We start from the raw sequence: 16257 nt of genomic DNA on the forward strand, positions 1-16257 counted from the left end.
ACTTCTGCTGCATCCAGTAAAACATAGAGATTGGCCTGCTTTAAAGGTTGACCATGTCCTTCATGGGTGTCTGTCAATATGATACTTCCCTGCTGCAAAGCTTACATTCGAAACGCCAGAACAACTAGGCCCAGAGCACAAAGATGCAGTCAGGTTGAAATAACGAGATACTGAAGAGCAATTTTGTATTTCAGAGTGGGAAAAGGAAGTATGACCCCGACGTGATTTGAACACGAAACCTTCTGATCTGGAGTCAGACGCGCTACCATTGCGCCACAAGGTCCTTGTGGCAATCCACCTGGTGTGTCTGATGACAGAATAAAGGTAGGAGACGTACATGCACCTGCAGAGCCTCATTGCTTCTTTAGGTAGACTGGCTAGGATAGCTTCCTTCTGTGCATCAGTACACGCTGCAGCCAAACCCTTCCCATGAAGTCTTGATGTTTATGAATTAAATGGCGAGTTTTGAAAAACTAAAGCAAGCGAGAAGAATTGCTTACAGTTTATTGGATTTTTTGGACGTCAGCAGACGAGACCTGCGAGAGGTAAACAGAAGTTCATAGTTGGTCATGCTGAATTTTTGAGCCAAAATGCATCGTGCCTGGGTGGGCTTGAACTACCAACCTTTCGGTTAACAGCCGAACGCGCTAACCGATTGCGCCACAGAGACTCATGCAGTGCTTACACTGGGGCCTGATTGGTGTGCTGTTTGCTTATGCTTCCCAGGGAACCTGAAAATATTTCTAAAATAGCTCTATTTCCCACAGAAAATCAGGGTATCAAGCACTTCCCTACCGCCCCTAATCCACAAACACAGGGGATTTAGTAGAGGACAGAGCCCATCAACAGTGCACCAAATGTCCTCTGTGTAGGCATAACTTGCTATGAGGAGAAAGCCACAGTTGCGCACTTGTGTTAAAAGGGGACAGTAGGCTGAACGCAGAGAACACGGGAGAAATGACTCAGGTTTACTGAGTGGAACACTGTGTCTTTGTGCCAAAAACAGCAGCGTCTTTTCGGTTAACAGCCGAACGCGCTAACCAATTGTGCCACAGAGACTCACTGGCATGTGTGTTCTGCCTTTGGCCTGATTGCATTGCTATTTTTTTCTGATTGGCAGAAAACCTGAACTTTTTTTCTGAAAAAGGCATTTCTCTCTTAGCACTGCAGTGCATTAGACTGCTCCCTTGCTTCCCTGAGTCCCCAAATACACAACCACCTTGGGCACAATAGAAGACACATTCCAGCAGATTTAGCAAGAGTGCACCAAGGTTTCTATATGTAGGTACCTTGCTGAGAAGCAAGACCTGCAGTTGCATTCTTCTGTTAAAAGAGGGCAGCAGAGTGCACCAAGAGAACTTGGGGGAAGTAGCTTATGTTAACTACTTGCCATGATCTTTATAGATCCCTCTGTTTGACTGGGTGAATTCTAATTTCTGGGGTAGAGTAAGCAATTTTTGGATCTAGATGCTGTGTGCAACAGGAATGCTATATACTGCACTGTACTGCTACTGAAAAGTTACCAATTTTACAGGATGTTCAGGTAAGCTTTGTTTCAGAAAACAACTTGCTAGAGGCACTAAGACAGATTACTGGGACAAAGGAAGAGGGTTTGGGGATTAGCACATCTCCTATGAAAGGTACAGTCACGCCCGAGACAACTCTGTGTGCCTCCTCAAATTCTAAGAAATGCGAACTGGGGTCCTACGCTTTTTATTGCCAGTGGATCTTTGTGTTTCAGACAAATGTGCACGCCTCCCAGAGCCCCTTGCAATGCACTTAGGGAAATGGGGGAAGGTGCTGTGCAACCCTCTCGCTGACAATGTCTCTCTTGTCTATAATGTATCTATGAGAGAGAGAGAAATAGGCAATGCGAGAGTGAAAAAGTAAAATGGAAATGTGTCTACTGAGACCAGTATAAGGGGAAATCCTCACAATCCAGGACCGACAGTTGATTGGGAGGGCGCTTACAGGTTTCCGACACCAGACCGGTACCTGAACTCACAAACCCAAACTGCAAAGTGATGGGCATTGCCACTAGACTGCCGACCCCCTTTCGGGGCCCCAGCATATATCCTTTAGTCACACCTAGAGTTCTTAGGACAGTGCAGCATTCAGCGATTACACGAAAATATTGACAGCGCTAGGAGGCCATGCAAATGGCAGAGGTATGCTTTACAAAGCCCACGTAGCGTGCACAAAACAGCACATCAGTCAGGCCCACTTGAAGAGATGGTAAAGAGGAAATACTTCTGCTGCATCCAGTAAAACATAGAGATTGGCCTGCTTTAAAGGTTGACCATGTCCTTCATGGGTGTCTGTCAATATGATACTTCCCTGCTGCAAAGCTTACATTCCAAACGCCAGAACAACTAGGCCCAGAGCACAAAGATGCAGTCAGGTTGAAATAACGAGATACTGAAGAGCAATTTTATATTTCAGAGTGGGAAAAGCAAATATGACCCCGACGTGATTTGAACACGCAACCTTCTGACCTGGAGTCAGACGTGCTACCATTGCGCCACGAGGTCCTTGTGGCAGTCCACCTGGTGTGTCTGATGACAGAATAAAGGTAGGAGACGTACATGCACCTGCAGAGCCTCATTGCTTCTTTAAGTAGACTGGCTAGGATAGCTTCCTTCTGTGCATCAGTACATGCTGCAGCCAAACCCTTCCCATGAAGTCTTGATGTTTATGAATTGAATGGCAAGTTTTGAAAAACTAAAGCAAGCGAGAAGAATTGCTTGCAGTTTATTGGATTTTTTGGACGTCAGCAGACGAGACCTGCGAGAGGTAACCAGAAGTTCATAGTTGGTCATGCTGAATTTTTGAGCAAAAATGCATCGTCCCTGGGTGGGCTTGAACCACCAACCTTTCGGTTAACAGCCGAACGCGCTAACCGATTGCGCCACAGAGACTCCTGCAGTGCTTACACTGGGGCCTGATTGGTGTGCTGTTTGCTTATGCTTCCCAGGCAACCTGAAAATATTTCTAAAATAGCTCTATTTCCCACAGCAAATCAGGGTATCAAGCACTTCCCTACCTCCCCTAATCCACAAACACAGGGGATTTAGTAGAGGACAGAGCCAATCAACAGTGCACCAAATGTCCTCTGTGTAGGCATAACTTGCTATGAGGAGAAAGCCACAGTTGCGCACTTGTGTTAAAAGGGGACAGTAGGCTGAACCCAGAGAACACGGGAGAAATGACTCAGGTTTACTGAGTGGAACACTCTGTGTCTTTGTGCCAAAAACAGCAGCGTCTTTTCGGTTAACAGCCGAACGCGCTAACCAATTGTGCCACAGAGACTCACTGGCATGTGTGTTCTGCCTTTGGCCTGATTGCATTGCTATTTTTTTCTGATTGGCAGAAAACCTGAACTTTTTTCTGAAAAAGGCATGCCTCTCTTAGCACTGCAGTGCATTAGACTGCTCCCTTGCTTCCCTGAGTCCCCAAATACACAACCACCTTGGGCACAATAGAAGATACATTCCAGCAGATTTAGCAAGAGTGCACCAAGGTTTCTATATGTAGGTACCTTGCTGAGAAGCAAGACCTGCAGTTGCATTCTTCTGTTAAAAGAGGGCAGCAGAGTGCACCAAGAGAACTTGGGGGAAGTAGCTTATGTTAACTACTTGCCTTGATCTTTATAGATCCCTCTATTTGACTGGGTGAATTCTAATTTCTGGGGTAGAGTAAGCAATTTTTGGATCTAGATGCTGTGCGCAACAGGAATGCTATATACTGCACTGTACTGCTACTGAAAAGTTACCAATTTTACAGGATGTTCAGGTAAGCTTTGTTTCAGAAAACAACTTGCTAGAGGCCCTAGGACAGATTACTGGGACAAAGGAAGAGGGTTTGGGGATTAGCACATCTCCTATGAAAGGTACAGTCACGCCCGAGACAACTCTGAGTGCCTCCTCAAATTCTAAGAAATGCGAACTGGGGTCCTACGCTTTTTATTGCCAGTGGATCTTTGTGTTTCAGACAAATGTGCACGCCTCCCAGAGCCCCTTGCAATGCACTTAGGGAAATGGGGGAAGGTGCTGTGCAACCCTCTCGCTGACAATGTCTCTCTTGTCTATAATGTATCTATGAGAGAGAGAGAAATAGGCAATGCGAGAGTGAAAAAGTAAAATGGAAATGTGTCTACTGAGACCAGTATAAGGGGAAATCCTCACAATCCAGGACCGACAGTTGATTGGGAGGGCGCTTACAGGTTTCCGACACCAGACCGGTACCTGAACTCACAAACCCAAACTGCAAAGTGATGGGCATTGCCACTAGACTGCCGACCCCCTTTCGGGGCCCCAGCATATATCCTTTAGTCACACCTAGAGTTCCCAGGACAGTGCAGCATTCAGCGATTACACGAAAATATTGACAGCGCTAGGAGGCCATGCAAATGGCAGAGGTATGCTTTACAAAGCCCACGTAGCGTGCACAAAACAGCACATCAGTCAGGCCCACTTGAAGAGATGGTAAGGAGGAAATACTTCTGCTGCATCCAGTAAAACATAGAGATTGTCCTGCTTTAAAGGTTGACCATGTCCTTCATGGGTGTCTGTCAATATGATACTTCCCTGCTGCAAAGCTTACATTCGAAACGCCAGAACAACTAGGCCCAGAGCACAAAGATGCAGTCAGGTTGAAATAACGAGATACTGAAGAGCAATTTTGTATTTCAGAGTGGGAAAAGCAAATATGCCCCCGACGTGATTTGAACACGAAACCTTCTGATCTGGAGTCAGACGCGCTACCATTGCGCCACGAGGTCCTTGTGGCAGTCCACCTGGGTAGTCTGATGACAGAATAAAGGTAGGAGACGTACATGCACCTGCAGAGCCTCATTGCTTCTTTAAGTAGACTGGCTAGGATAGCTTCCTTCTGTGCATCAGTACACGCTGCAGCCAAACCCTTCCCATGAAGTCTTGATGTTTATGAATTGAATGGCAAGTTTTGAAAAACTAAAGCAAGCGAGAAGAATTGCTTGCAGTTTATTGGATTTTTTGGACGTCAGCAGACGAGACCTGCGAGAGGTAAACAGAAGTCCATAGTTGGTCACGCTGAATTTTTGAGCCAAAATGCACCGTCCCTGGGTGGGCTTGAACCACCAACCTTTCGGTTAACAGCCGAACGCGCTAACCGATTGCGCCACAGAGACTCATGCAGTTCTTACACAGGGGCCTGATTGGTGTGCTGTTTGCTTATGCTTCCCAGGCAACCTGAAAATATTTCTAAAATAGCTCTATTTCCCACAGCAAATCAGGGTATCAAGCACTTCCCTACCTCCCCTAATCCACAAACACAGGGGATTTAGTAGAGGACAGAGCCCATCAACAGTGCACCAAATGTCCTCTGTATAGGCATAACTTGCTATGAGGAGAAAGCCACAGTTGCGCACTTGTGTTAAAAGGGGACAGTAGGCTGAACCCAGAGAACACGGGAGAAATGACTCAGGTTTACTGAGTGGAACACTCTGTGTGTTTGTGCCAAAAACAGCAGCGTCTTTTCGGTTAACAGCCGAACGCGCTAACCAATTGCGCCACAGAGACTCACTGGCATGTGTGTTCTGCCTTTGGCCTGATTGCATTGCTATTTTTTTCTGATTGGCAGAAAACCTGAACTTTTTTCTGAAAAAGGCATGCCTCTCTTAGCACTGCAGTGCATTAGACTGCTCCCTTGCTTCCCTGAGTCCCCAAATACACAACCACCTTGGGCACAATAGAAGACACATTCCAGCAGATTTAGCAAGAGTGCACCAAGGATTCTATATGTAGGTACCTTGCTGAGAAGCAAGACCTGCAGTTGCATTCTTCTGTTAAAAGAGGGCAGCAGAGTGCACCAAGAGAACTTGGGGGAAGTAGCTTATGTTAACTACTTGCCATGCTCTTTATAGATCCCTCTGTTTGACTGGGTGAATTCTAATTTCTGGGGTAGATTAAGCAATTTTTGGATCTAGATGCTGTGCGCAACAGGAATGCTATATACTGCACTGTACTGCTACTGAAAAGTTACCAATTTTACAGGATGTTCAGGTAAGCTTTGTTTCAGAAAACAACTTGCTAGAGGCACTAAGACAGATTACTGGGACAAAGGAAGAGGGTTTGGGGATTAGCACATCTCCTATGAAAGGTACAGTCACGCCCGAGACAACTCTGAGTGTCACCTCAAATTCTAAGAAATGCAAACTAGGGACCTACGCTTTTTATTGCCAGTGGATCTTTGTGTTTCAGACAAATGTGCACGCCTCCCAGAGCCCCTTGCAATGCACTTAGGGAAATGGGGGAAGGTGCTGTGAAGCCCTCTCGCTGACAATGTCTCTCTTGTCTATAATGTATCTATGAGAGAGAGAGAAATAGGCAATGCGAGAGTGAAAAAGTAAAATGGAAATGTGTCTACTGAGACCAGTATAAGGGGCAATCCTCACAATCCAGGACCGACAGTTGATTGGAGGGCGCTTACAGTTTTCTGACACCAGACAGGTACCTGAACTCACAAACCCAAACTGCAAAGTGATGCCCATTGCCACTAGACTGCCGACCCCCTTTCGGGGCCCCAGCATATATCCTTTAGTCGAACCTAGAGTTCCCAGGACAGTGCAGCATTCAGCGATTACACGAAAATATTGACAGCGCTAGGAGGCCATGCAAATGGCAGAGGTATGCTTTACAAAGCCCACGTAGCGTGCACAAAACAGCACATCAGTCTGGCCCACTTGAAGAGATGGTAAAGAGGAAATACTTCTGCTGCATCCAGTAAAACATAGAGATTGGCCTGCTTTAAAGGTTGACCATGTCCTTCATGGGTGTCTGTCAATATGATACTTCCCTGCTGCAAAGCTTACATTCGAAACGCCAGAACAACTAGGCCCAGAGCACAAAGATGCAGTCAGGTTGAAATAACGAGATACTGAAGAGCAATTTTGTATTTCAGAGTGGGAAAAGCAAATATGCCCCCGACGTGATTTGAACACGAAACCTTCTGATCTGGAGTCAGACGCGCTACCATTGCGCCACGAGGTCCTTGTGGCAATCCACCTGGTGTGTCTGATGACAGAATAAAGGTAGGAGACTTACATGCACCTGCAGAGCCTCATTGCTTCTTTAAGTAGACTGGCTAGGATAGCTTCCTTCTGTGCATCAGTACACGCTGCAGCCAAACCCTTCCCATGAAGTCTTGATGTTTATGAATTGAATGGCAAGTTTTGAAAAACTAAAGCAAGCGAGAAGAATTGCTTGCAGTTTATTGGATTTTTTGGACGTCAGCAGACGAGACCTGCGAGAGGTAAACAGAAGTCCATAGTTGGTCACGCTGAATTTTTGAGCCAAAATGCACCGTCCCTGGGTGGGCTTGAACCACCAACCTTTCGGTTAACAGCCAAACGCGCTAACCGATTGCGCCACAGAGACTCATGCAGTTCTTACACAGGGGCCTGATTGGTGTGCTGTTTGCTTATGCTTCCCAGGCAACCTGAAAATATTTCTAAAATAGCTCTATTTCCCTCAGCAAATCAGGGTATCAAGCACTTCCCTACCTCCCCTAATCCACAAACACAGGGGATTTAGTAGAGGACAGAGCCCATCAACAGTGCACCAAATGTCCTCTGTATAGGCATAACTTGCTATGAGGAGAAAGCCACAGTTGCGCACTTGTGTTAAAAGGGGACAGTAGGCTGAACCCAGAGAACACGGGAGAAATGACTCAGGTTTACTGAGTGGAACACTCTGTGTGTTTGTGCCAAAAACAGCAGCGTCTTTTCGGTTAACAGCCGAACGCGCTTACCAATTGCGCCACAGAGACTCACTGGCATGTGTGTTCTGCCTTTGGCCTGATTGCATTGCTATTTTTTTCTGATTGGCAGAAAACCTGAACTTTTTTCTGAAAAAGGCATGCCTCTCTTAGCACTGCAGTGCATTAGACTGCTCCCTTGCTTCCCTGAGTCCCCAAATACACAACCACCTTGGGCACAATAGAAGACACATTCCAGCAGATTTAGCAAGAGTGCACCAAGGATTCTATATGTAGGTACCTTGCTGAGAAGCAAGACCTGCAGTTGCATTCTTCTGTTAAAAGAGGGCAGCAGAGTGCACCAAGAGAACTTGGGGGAAGTAGCTTATGTTAACTACTTGCCATGCTCTTTATAGATCCCTCTGTTTGACTGGGTGAATTCTAATTTCTGGGGTAGATTAAGCAATTTTTGGATCTAGATGCTGTGCGCAACAGGAATGCTATATACTGCACTGTACTGCTACTGAAAAGTTACCAATTTTACAGGATGTTCAGGTAAGCTTTGTTTCAGAAAACAACTTGCTAGAGGCACTAAGACAGATTACTGGGACAAAGGAAGAGGGTTTGGGGATTAGCACATCTCCTATGAAAGGTACAGTCACGCCCGAGACAACTCTGAGTGTCACCTCAAATTCTAAGAAATGCAAACTAGGGACCTACGCTTTTTATTGCCAGTGGATCTTTGTGTTTCAGACAAATGTGCACGCCTCCCAGAGCCCCTTGCAATGCACTTAGGGAAATGGGGGAAGGTGCTGTGAAGCCCTCTCGCTGACAATGTCTCTCTTGTCTATAATGTATCTATGAGAGAGAGAGAAATAGGCAATGCGAGAGTGAAAAAGTAAAATGGAAATGTGTCTACTGAGACCAGTATAAGGGGAAATCCTCACAATCCAGGACCGACAGTTGATTGGGAGGGCGCTTACAGGTTTCCGACACCAGACCGGTACCTGAACTCACAAACCCAAACTGCAAAGTGATGCCCATTGCCACTAGACTGCCGACCCCCTTTCGGGGCCCCAGCATATATCCTTTAGTCGAACCTAGAGTTCCCAGGACAGTGCAGCATTCAGCGATTACACGAAAATATTGACAGCGCTAGGAGGCCATGCAAATGGCAGAGGTATGCTTTACAAAGCCCACGTAGCGTGCACAAAACAGCACATCAGTCAGGCCCACTTGAAGAGATGGTAAAGAGTAAATACTTCTGCTGCATCCAGTAAAACATAGAGATTGGCCTGCTTTAAAGGTTGACCATGTCCTTCATGGGTGTCTGTCAATATGATACTTCCCTGCTGCAAAGCTTACATTCGAAACGCCAGAACAACTAGGCCCAGAGCACAAAGATGCAGTCAGGTTGAAAAACGAGATACTGAAGAGCAATTTTGTATTTCAGAGTGGGAAAAGCAAATATGACCCCGACGTGATTTGAACACGCAACCTTCTGACCTGGAGTCAGACGTGCTACCATTGCGCCACGAGGTCCTTGTGACAGTCCACCTGGTGTGTCTGATGACAGAATAAAGGTAGGAGACGTACATGGACCTGCAGAGCCTCATTGCTTCTTTAAGTAGACTGGCTAGGATAGCTTCCTTCTGTGCATCAGTACACGCTGCAGCCAAACCCTTCCCATGAAGTCTTGATGTTTATGAATTGAATGGCAAGTTTTGAAAAACTAAAGCAAGCGAGAAGAATTGCTTGCAGTTTATTGGATTTTTTGGACGTCAGCAGACGAGACCTGCGAGAGGTAAACAGAAGTTCATAGTTGGTCATGCTGAATTTTTGAGCCAAAATGCATCGTCCCTGGGTGGGCTTGAACCACCAACCTTTCGGTTAACAGCCGAACGCGCTAACCGATTGCGCCACAGAGACTCATGCAGTGCTTACACTGGGGCCTGATTGGTGTGCTGTTTGCTTATGCTTCCCAGGCAACCTGAAAATATTTCTAAAATAGCTCTATTTCCCACAGCAAATCAGGGTATCAAGCACTTCCCTACCTCCCCTAATCCACAAACACAGGGGATTTAGTAGAGGACAGAGCCCATCAACAGTGCACCAAATGTCCTCTGTGTAGGCATAACTTGCTATGAGGAGAAAGCCACAGTTGCGCACTTGTGTTAAAAGGGGACAGTAGGCTGAACCCAGAGAACACGGGAGAAATGACTCAGGTTTACTGAGTGGAACACTCTGTGTCTTTGTGCCAAAAACAGCAGCGTCTTTTCGGTTAACAGCCGAACGCGCTAACCAATTGTGCCACAGAGACTCACTGGCATGTGTGTTCTGCCTTTGGCCTGATTGCATTGCTATTTTTTTCTGATTGGCAGAAAACCTGAACTTTTTTCTGAAAAAGGCATGCCTCTTTTAGCACTGCAGTGCATTAGACTGCTCCCTTGCTTCCCTGAGTCCCCAAATACACAACCACCTTGGGCACAATAGAAGACACATTCCAGCAGATTTAGCAAGAGTGCACCAAGGTTTCTATATGTAGGTACCTTGCTGAGAAGCAAGACCTGCAGTTGCATTCTTCTGTTAAAAGAGGGCAGCAGAGTGCACCAAGAGAACTTGGGGGAAGTAGCTTATGTTAACTACTTGCCATGCTCTTTATAGATCCCTCTGTTTGACTGGGTGAATTCTAATTTCTGGGGTAGAGTAAGCAATTTTTGGATCTAGATGCTGTGCGCAACAGGAATGCTATATACTGCACTGTACTGCTACTGAAAAGTTACCAATTTTACAGGATGTTCAGGTAAGCTTTGTTTCAGAAAACAACTTGCTAGAGGCCCTAGGACAGATTACTGGGACAAAGGAAGAGGGTTTGGGGATTAGCACATCTCCTATGAAAGGTACAGTCACGCCCGAGACAACTCTGAGTGCCTCCTCAAATTCTAAGAAATGCGAACTGGGGTCCTACGCCTTTTATTGCCAGTGGATCTTTGTGTTTCAGACAAATGTGCACGCCTCCCAGAGCCCCATGCAATGCACTTAGGGAAATGGGGGAAGGTGATGTGCAACCCTCTCGCTGACAATGTCTCTCTTGTCTATAATGTATCTATGAGAGAGAGAGAAATAGGCAATGCGAGAGTGAAAAAGTAAAATGGAAATGTGTCTACTGAGACCAGTATAAGGGGAAATCCTCACAATCCAGGACCGACAGTTGATTGGGAGGGCGCTTACAGTTTTCTGACACCAGACCGGTACCTGAACTCACAAACCCAAACTGCAAACTGATGGGCATTGCCACTAGACTGCCGACCCCCTTTCGGGCCTCAGCATATATCCTTTAGTCACACCTAGAGTTCCCAGGACAGTGCAGCATTCAGCGATTACACGAAAATATTGACAGCGCTAGGAGGCCATGCAAATGGCAGAGGTATGCTTTACAAAGCCCACGTAGCGTGCACAAAACAGGACATCAGTCAGGCCCACTTGAAGAGATGGTAAAGAGGAAATACTTCTGCTGCATCCAGTAAAACATAGAGATTGGCCTGCTTTAAAGGTTGACCATGTCCTTCATGGGTGTCTGTCAATATGATACTTCCCTGCTGCAAAGCTTACATTCGAAACGCCAGAACAACTAGGCCCAGAGCACAAAGATGCAGTCAGGTTGAAATAACGAGATACTGAAGAGCAATTTTGTATTTCAGAGTGGGAAAAGCAAATATGACCCCGACGTGATTTGAACACGCAACCTTCTGATCTGGAGTCAGACGCGCTACCATTGCGCCACGAGGTCCTTGTGGCAATCCACCTGGTGTGTCTGATGACAGAATAAAGGTAGGAGACGTACATGCACCTGCAGAGCCTCATTGCTTCTTTAAGTAGACTGGCTAGGATAGCTTCCTTCTGTTCATCAGTACACGCTGCAGCCAAACCCTTCCCATGAAGTCTTGATGTTTATGAATTGAATGGCAAGTTTTGAAAAACTAAAGCAAGCGAGAAGAATTGCTTGCAGTTTATTGGATTTTTTGGACGTCAGCAGACGAGACCTGCGAGAGGTAAACAGAAGTTCATAGTTGGTCATGCTGAATTTTTGAGCCAAAATGCATCGTCCCTGGGTGGGCTTGAACCACCAACCTTTCGGTTAACAGCCGAACGCGCTAACCGATTGCGCCACAGAGACTCATGCAGTGCCTACACTGGGGCCTGATTGGTGTGCTGTTTGCTTATGCTCCCCAGGCAACCTGAAAATATTTCTAAAATAGCTCTATTTCCCACAGCAAATCCGGGTATGAAGTACTTCCCTACCTCCCGTAATCCACAAACACAGGGGATTTAGTAGAGGACAGAGCCCATCAACAGTGCACCAAATGCCCTCTGTGTAGGCATAACTTGCTATGAGGAGAAAGCCACAGTTGCGCACTTGTGTTAAAAGGGGACAGTAGGCTGAACCCAGAGAACACGGGAGAAATGACTCAGGTTTACTGAGTGGAACACTCTGTGTCTTTGTGCCCAAAACAGCAGCGTCTTTTCGGTTAACAGCCGAACGCGCTAACCAATTGCGCCACAGAGACTCACTGGCATGTGTGTTCTGCCTTTGGCCTGATTGCATTGCTATTTTTTTCTGATTGGCAGAAAACCTGAACTTTTTTCTGAAAAAGGCATGCCTCTCGTAGCACTGCAGTGCATTAGATTGCTCCCTTGCTTCCCTGAGTCCCCAAATACACAACCACCTTGGGCACAATAGAAGACACATTCCAGCAGATTTAGCAAGAGTGCACCAAGGTTTCTATATGTAGGTACCTTGCTGAGAAGCAAGACCTGCAGTTGCATTCTTCTGTTAAAAGAGGGCAGCAGAGTGCACCAAGAGAACTTGGGGGAAGTAGCTTATGTTAACTACTTGCCATGCTCTTTATAGATCCCTCTGTTTGACTGGGTGAATTCTAATTTCTGGGGTAGAGTAAGCAATTTTTGGATCTAGATGCTGTGCGCAACAGGAATGCTATATACTGCACTGTACTGCTACTGAAAAGTTACCAATTTTACAGGATGTTCAGGTAAGCTTTGTTTCAGAAAACAACTTGCTAGAGGCCCTAGGACAGATTACTGGGACAAAGGAAGAGGGTTTGGGGATTAGCACATCTCCTATGAAAGGTACAGTCACGCCCGAGACAACTCTGAGTGCCTCCTCAAATTCTAAGAAATGCGAACTGGGGTCCTACGCTTTTTATTGCCAGTGGATCTTTGTGTTTCAGACAAATGTGCACGCCTCCCAGAGCCCCTTGCAATGCACTTAGGGAAATGGGGGAAGGTGCTGTGCAACCCTCTCGCTGACAATGTCTCTCTTGTCTATAATGTATCTATGAGAGAGAGAGAAATAGGCAATGTGAGAGTGAAAAAGTAAAATGGAAATGTGTCTACTGAGACCAGTATAAGGGGAAATCCTCACAATCCAGGACCGACAGTTGATTGGGAGGGCGCTTACAGGTTTCCGACACCAGACCGGTACCTGAACTCACAAACCCAAACTGCAAAGTGATGGGCATTGCCACTAGACTGCCGACCCCCTTTCGGGGCCCCAGCATATATCCTTTAGTCACACCTAGAGTTCCCAGGACAGTTCAGCATTCAGCGATTACACGAAAATATTGACAGCGCTAGGAGGCCATGCAAATGGCAGAGGTATGCTTTACAAAGCCCACGTAGCGTGCACAAAACAGCACATCAGTCAGACCCACTTGAAGAGATGGTAAGGAGGAAATACTTCTGCTGCATCCAGTAAAACATAGAGATTGGCCTGCTTTAAAGGTTGACCATGTCCTTCATGGGTGTCTGTCAATATGATACTTCCCTGCTGCAAAGCTTACATTCGAAACGCCAGAACAACTAGGCCCAGAGCACAAAGATGCAGTCAGGTTGAAATAACGAAATACTGAAGAGCAATTTTGTATTTCAGAGTGGGAAAAGCAAATATGCCCCTGACGTGATTTGAACACGAAACCTTCTGATCTGGAGTCAGACGCGCTACCATTGCGCCACGAGGTCCTTGCGGCAGTTCACCTGGTGTGTCTGATGACAGAATAAAGGTAGGAGACGTACATGCACCTGCAGAGCCTCATTGCTTCTTTAAGTAGACTGGCTAGGATAGCTTCCTTCTGTGCATCAGTACACGCTGCAGCCAAACCCTTCCCATGAAGTCTTGATGTTTATGAATTGAATGGCAAGTTTTGAAAAACTAAAGCAAGCAAGAAGAATTGCTTGCAGTTTATTGGATTTTTTGGACGTCAGCAGACGAGACCTGCGAGAGGTAAACAGAAGTCCATAGTTGGTCACGCTGAATTTTTGAGCCAAAATGCACCGTCCCTGGGTGGGCTTGAACCACCAACCTTTCGGTTAACAGCCGAACGCGCTAACCGATTGCGCCACAGAGACTCATGCAGTGCTTACACTGGGGCCTGATTGGTGTGCTGTTTGCTTATGCTCCCCAGGCAACCTGAAAATATTTCTAAAATAGCTCTATTTCCCACAGCAAATCAGGGTATCAAGCACTTCCCTACCTCCCGTAATCCACAAACACAGGGGATTTAGTAGAGGACAGAGCCCATCAACAGTGCACCAAATGCCCTCTGTGTAGGCATAACTTGCTATGAGGAGAAAGCCACAGTTGCGCACTTGTGTTAAAAGGGGACAGTAGGCTGAACCCAGAGAACACGGGAGAAATGACTCAGGTTTACTGAGTGGAACACTCTGTGTCTTTGTGCCCAAAACAGCAGCGTCTTTTCGGTTAACAGCCGAACGCGCTAACCAATTGCGCCACAGAGACTCACTGGCATGTGTGTTCTGCCTTTGGCCTGATTGCATTGCTATTTTTTTCTGATTGGCAGAAAACCTGAACTTTTTTCTGAAAAAGGCATGCCTCTCTTAGCACTGCAGTGCATTAGACTGCTCCCTTGCTTCCCTGAGTCCCCAAATACACAACCACCTTGGGCACAATAGAAGACACATTCCAGCAGATTTAGCAAGAGTGCACTAAGGATTCTATATTTAGGTACCTTGCTGAGAAGCAAGACCTGCAGTTGCATTCTTCTGTTAAAAGAGGGCAGCAGAGTGCACCAAGAGAACTTGGGGGAAGTAGCTTATGTTAACTACTTGCCATGCTCTTTATAGATCCCTCTGTTTGACTGGGTGAATTCTAATTTCTGGGGTAGAGTAAGCAATTTTTGGATCTAGATGCTGTGCGCAACAGGAATGCTATATACTGCACTGTACTGCTACTGAAAAGTTACCAATTTTACAGGATGTTCAGGTAAGCTTTGTTTCAGAAAACAACTTGCTAGAGGCCCTAGGACAGATTACTGGGACAAAGGAAGAGGGTTTGGGGATTAGCACATCTCCTATGAAAGGTACAGTCACGCCCGAGACAACTCTGAGTGCCTCCTCAAATTCTAAGAAATGCGAACTGGGGTCCTACGCTTTTTATTGCCAGTGGATCTTTGTGTTTCAGACAAATGTGCACGCCTCCCAGAGCCCCTTGCAATGCACTTAGGGAAATGGGGGAAGGTGCTGTGCAACCCTCTCGCTGACAATGTCTCTCTTGTCTATAATGTATATATGAGAGAGAGAGAAATAGGCAATGCGAGAGTGAAAAAGTAAAATGGAAATGTGTCTACTGAGACCAGTATAAGGGGAAATCCTCACAATCCAGGACCGACAGTTGATTGGGAGGGCGCTTACAGGTTTCCGACACCAGACCGGTACCTGAACTCACAAACCCAAACTGCAAAGTGATGGGCATTGCCACTAGACTGCCGACCCCCTTTCGGGGCCCCAGCATATATCCTTTAGTCACACCTAGAGTTCCCAGGACAGTGCAGCATTCAGCGATTACACGAAAATATTGACAGCGCTAGGAGGCCATGCAAATGGCAGAGGTATGCTTTACAAAGCCCACGTAGCGTGCACAAAACAGCACATCAGTCAGGCCCACTTGAAGAGATGGTAAAGAGGAAATACTTCTGCTGCATCCAGTAAAACATAGAGATTGGCCTGCTTTAAAGGTTGACCATGTCCTTCATGGGTGTCTGTCAATATGATACTTCCCTGCTGCAAAGCTTACATTCGAAACGCCAGAACAACTAGGCCCAGAGCACAAAGATGCAGTCAGGTTGAAATAACGAGATACTGAAGAGCAATTTTGTATTTCAGAGTGGGAAAAGCAAATATGACCCCGACGTGATTTGAACACGCAACCTTCTGATCTGGAGTCAGACGCGCTACCATTGCGCCACGAGGTCCTTGTGGCAGTCCACCTGGTGTGTCTGATGACAGAATAAAGGTAGGAGACGTACATGCACCTGCAGAGCCTCATTGCTTCTTTAAGTAGACTGGCTAGGATAGCTTCCTTCTGTGCATCAGTACACGCTGCAGCCAAACCCTTCCCATGAAGTCTTGATGTTTATGAATTGAATGGCAAGTTTTGAAAAACTAAAGCAAGCGAGAAGAATTGCTTGCAGTTTATTGGATTTTTTG

At 46.3% G+C, this 16257-nt stretch overlaps 13 non-coding genes across 13 annotated transcripts; all 13 read right to left on the bottom strand.

The window, feature by feature from the left end:
• Positions 1 to 211: 211 nt before the first annotated feature.
• TRNAW-CCA (transfer RNA tryptophan (anticodon CCA)) lies at positions 212 to 283 on the bottom strand. The gene has a single exon. It is a non-coding gene; the product is annotated as a tRNA-Trp (tRNA).
• A 2176-nt stretch (positions 284 to 2459) lies between these two features.
• On the bottom strand, positions 2460 to 2531 carry TRNAW-CCA (transfer RNA tryptophan (anticodon CCA)). Its single transcript has one exon. It is a non-coding gene; the product is annotated as a tRNA-Trp (tRNA).
• Positions 2532 to 2844: 313 nt separating this feature from the next.
• On the bottom strand, positions 2845 to 2918 carry TRNAN-GUU (transfer RNA asparagine (anticodon GUU)). The gene has a single exon. It is a non-coding gene; the product is annotated as a tRNA-Asn (tRNA).
• A 1790-nt stretch (positions 2919 to 4708) lies between these two features.
• On the bottom strand, positions 4709 to 4780 carry TRNAW-CCA (transfer RNA tryptophan (anticodon CCA)). The gene has a single exon. It is a non-coding gene; the product is annotated as a tRNA-Trp (tRNA).
• Positions 4781 to 5093: 313 nt separating this feature from the next.
• On the bottom strand, positions 5094 to 5167 carry TRNAN-GUU (transfer RNA asparagine (anticodon GUU)). The gene has a single exon. It is a non-coding gene; the product is annotated as a tRNA-Asn (tRNA).
• Positions 5168 to 6956: 1789 nt separating this feature from the next.
• On the bottom strand, positions 6957 to 7028 carry TRNAW-CCA (transfer RNA tryptophan (anticodon CCA)). The gene has a single exon. It is a non-coding gene; the product is annotated as a tRNA-Trp (tRNA).
• A 313-nt stretch (positions 7029 to 7341) lies between these two features.
• TRNAN-GUU (transfer RNA asparagine (anticodon GUU)) lies at positions 7342 to 7415 on the bottom strand. The gene has a single exon. It is a non-coding gene; the product is annotated as a tRNA-Asn (tRNA).
• A 1789-nt stretch (positions 7416 to 9204) lies between these two features.
• TRNAW-CCA (transfer RNA tryptophan (anticodon CCA)) lies at positions 9205 to 9276 on the bottom strand. The gene has a single exon. It is a non-coding gene; the product is annotated as a tRNA-Trp (tRNA).
• A 313-nt stretch (positions 9277 to 9589) lies between these two features.
• Positions 9590 to 9663, bottom strand: TRNAN-GUU (transfer RNA asparagine (anticodon GUU)). Its single transcript has one exon. It is a non-coding gene; the product is annotated as a tRNA-Asn (tRNA).
• Positions 9664 to 11452: 1789 nt separating this feature from the next.
• TRNAW-CCA (transfer RNA tryptophan (anticodon CCA)) lies at positions 11453 to 11524 on the bottom strand. Its single transcript has one exon. It is a non-coding gene; the product is annotated as a tRNA-Trp (tRNA).
• Positions 11525 to 11837: 313 nt separating this feature from the next.
• Positions 11838 to 11911, bottom strand: TRNAN-GUU (transfer RNA asparagine (anticodon GUU)). The gene has a single exon. It is a non-coding gene; the product is annotated as a tRNA-Asn (tRNA).
• A 2175-nt stretch (positions 11912 to 14086) lies between these two features.
• TRNAN-GUU (transfer RNA asparagine (anticodon GUU)) lies at positions 14087 to 14160 on the bottom strand. Its single transcript has one exon. It is a non-coding gene; the product is annotated as a tRNA-Asn (tRNA).
• Positions 14161 to 15950: 1790 nt separating this feature from the next.
• On the bottom strand, positions 15951 to 16022 carry TRNAW-CCA (transfer RNA tryptophan (anticodon CCA)). The gene has a single exon. It is a non-coding gene; the product is annotated as a tRNA-Trp (tRNA).
• Positions 16023 to 16257: the final 235 nt, after the last annotated feature.

Source organism: Ambystoma mexicanum, chromosome 11 (assembly GCF_040938575.1).
Source record: "Ambystoma mexicanum isolate Mex_15411 chromosome 11, UKY_AmexF1_1, whole genome shotgun sequence".
In the NCBI taxonomy this organism is placed as follows: domain Eukaryota; kingdom Metazoa; phylum Chordata; class Amphibia; order Caudata; family Ambystomatidae; genus Ambystoma; species Ambystoma mexicanum.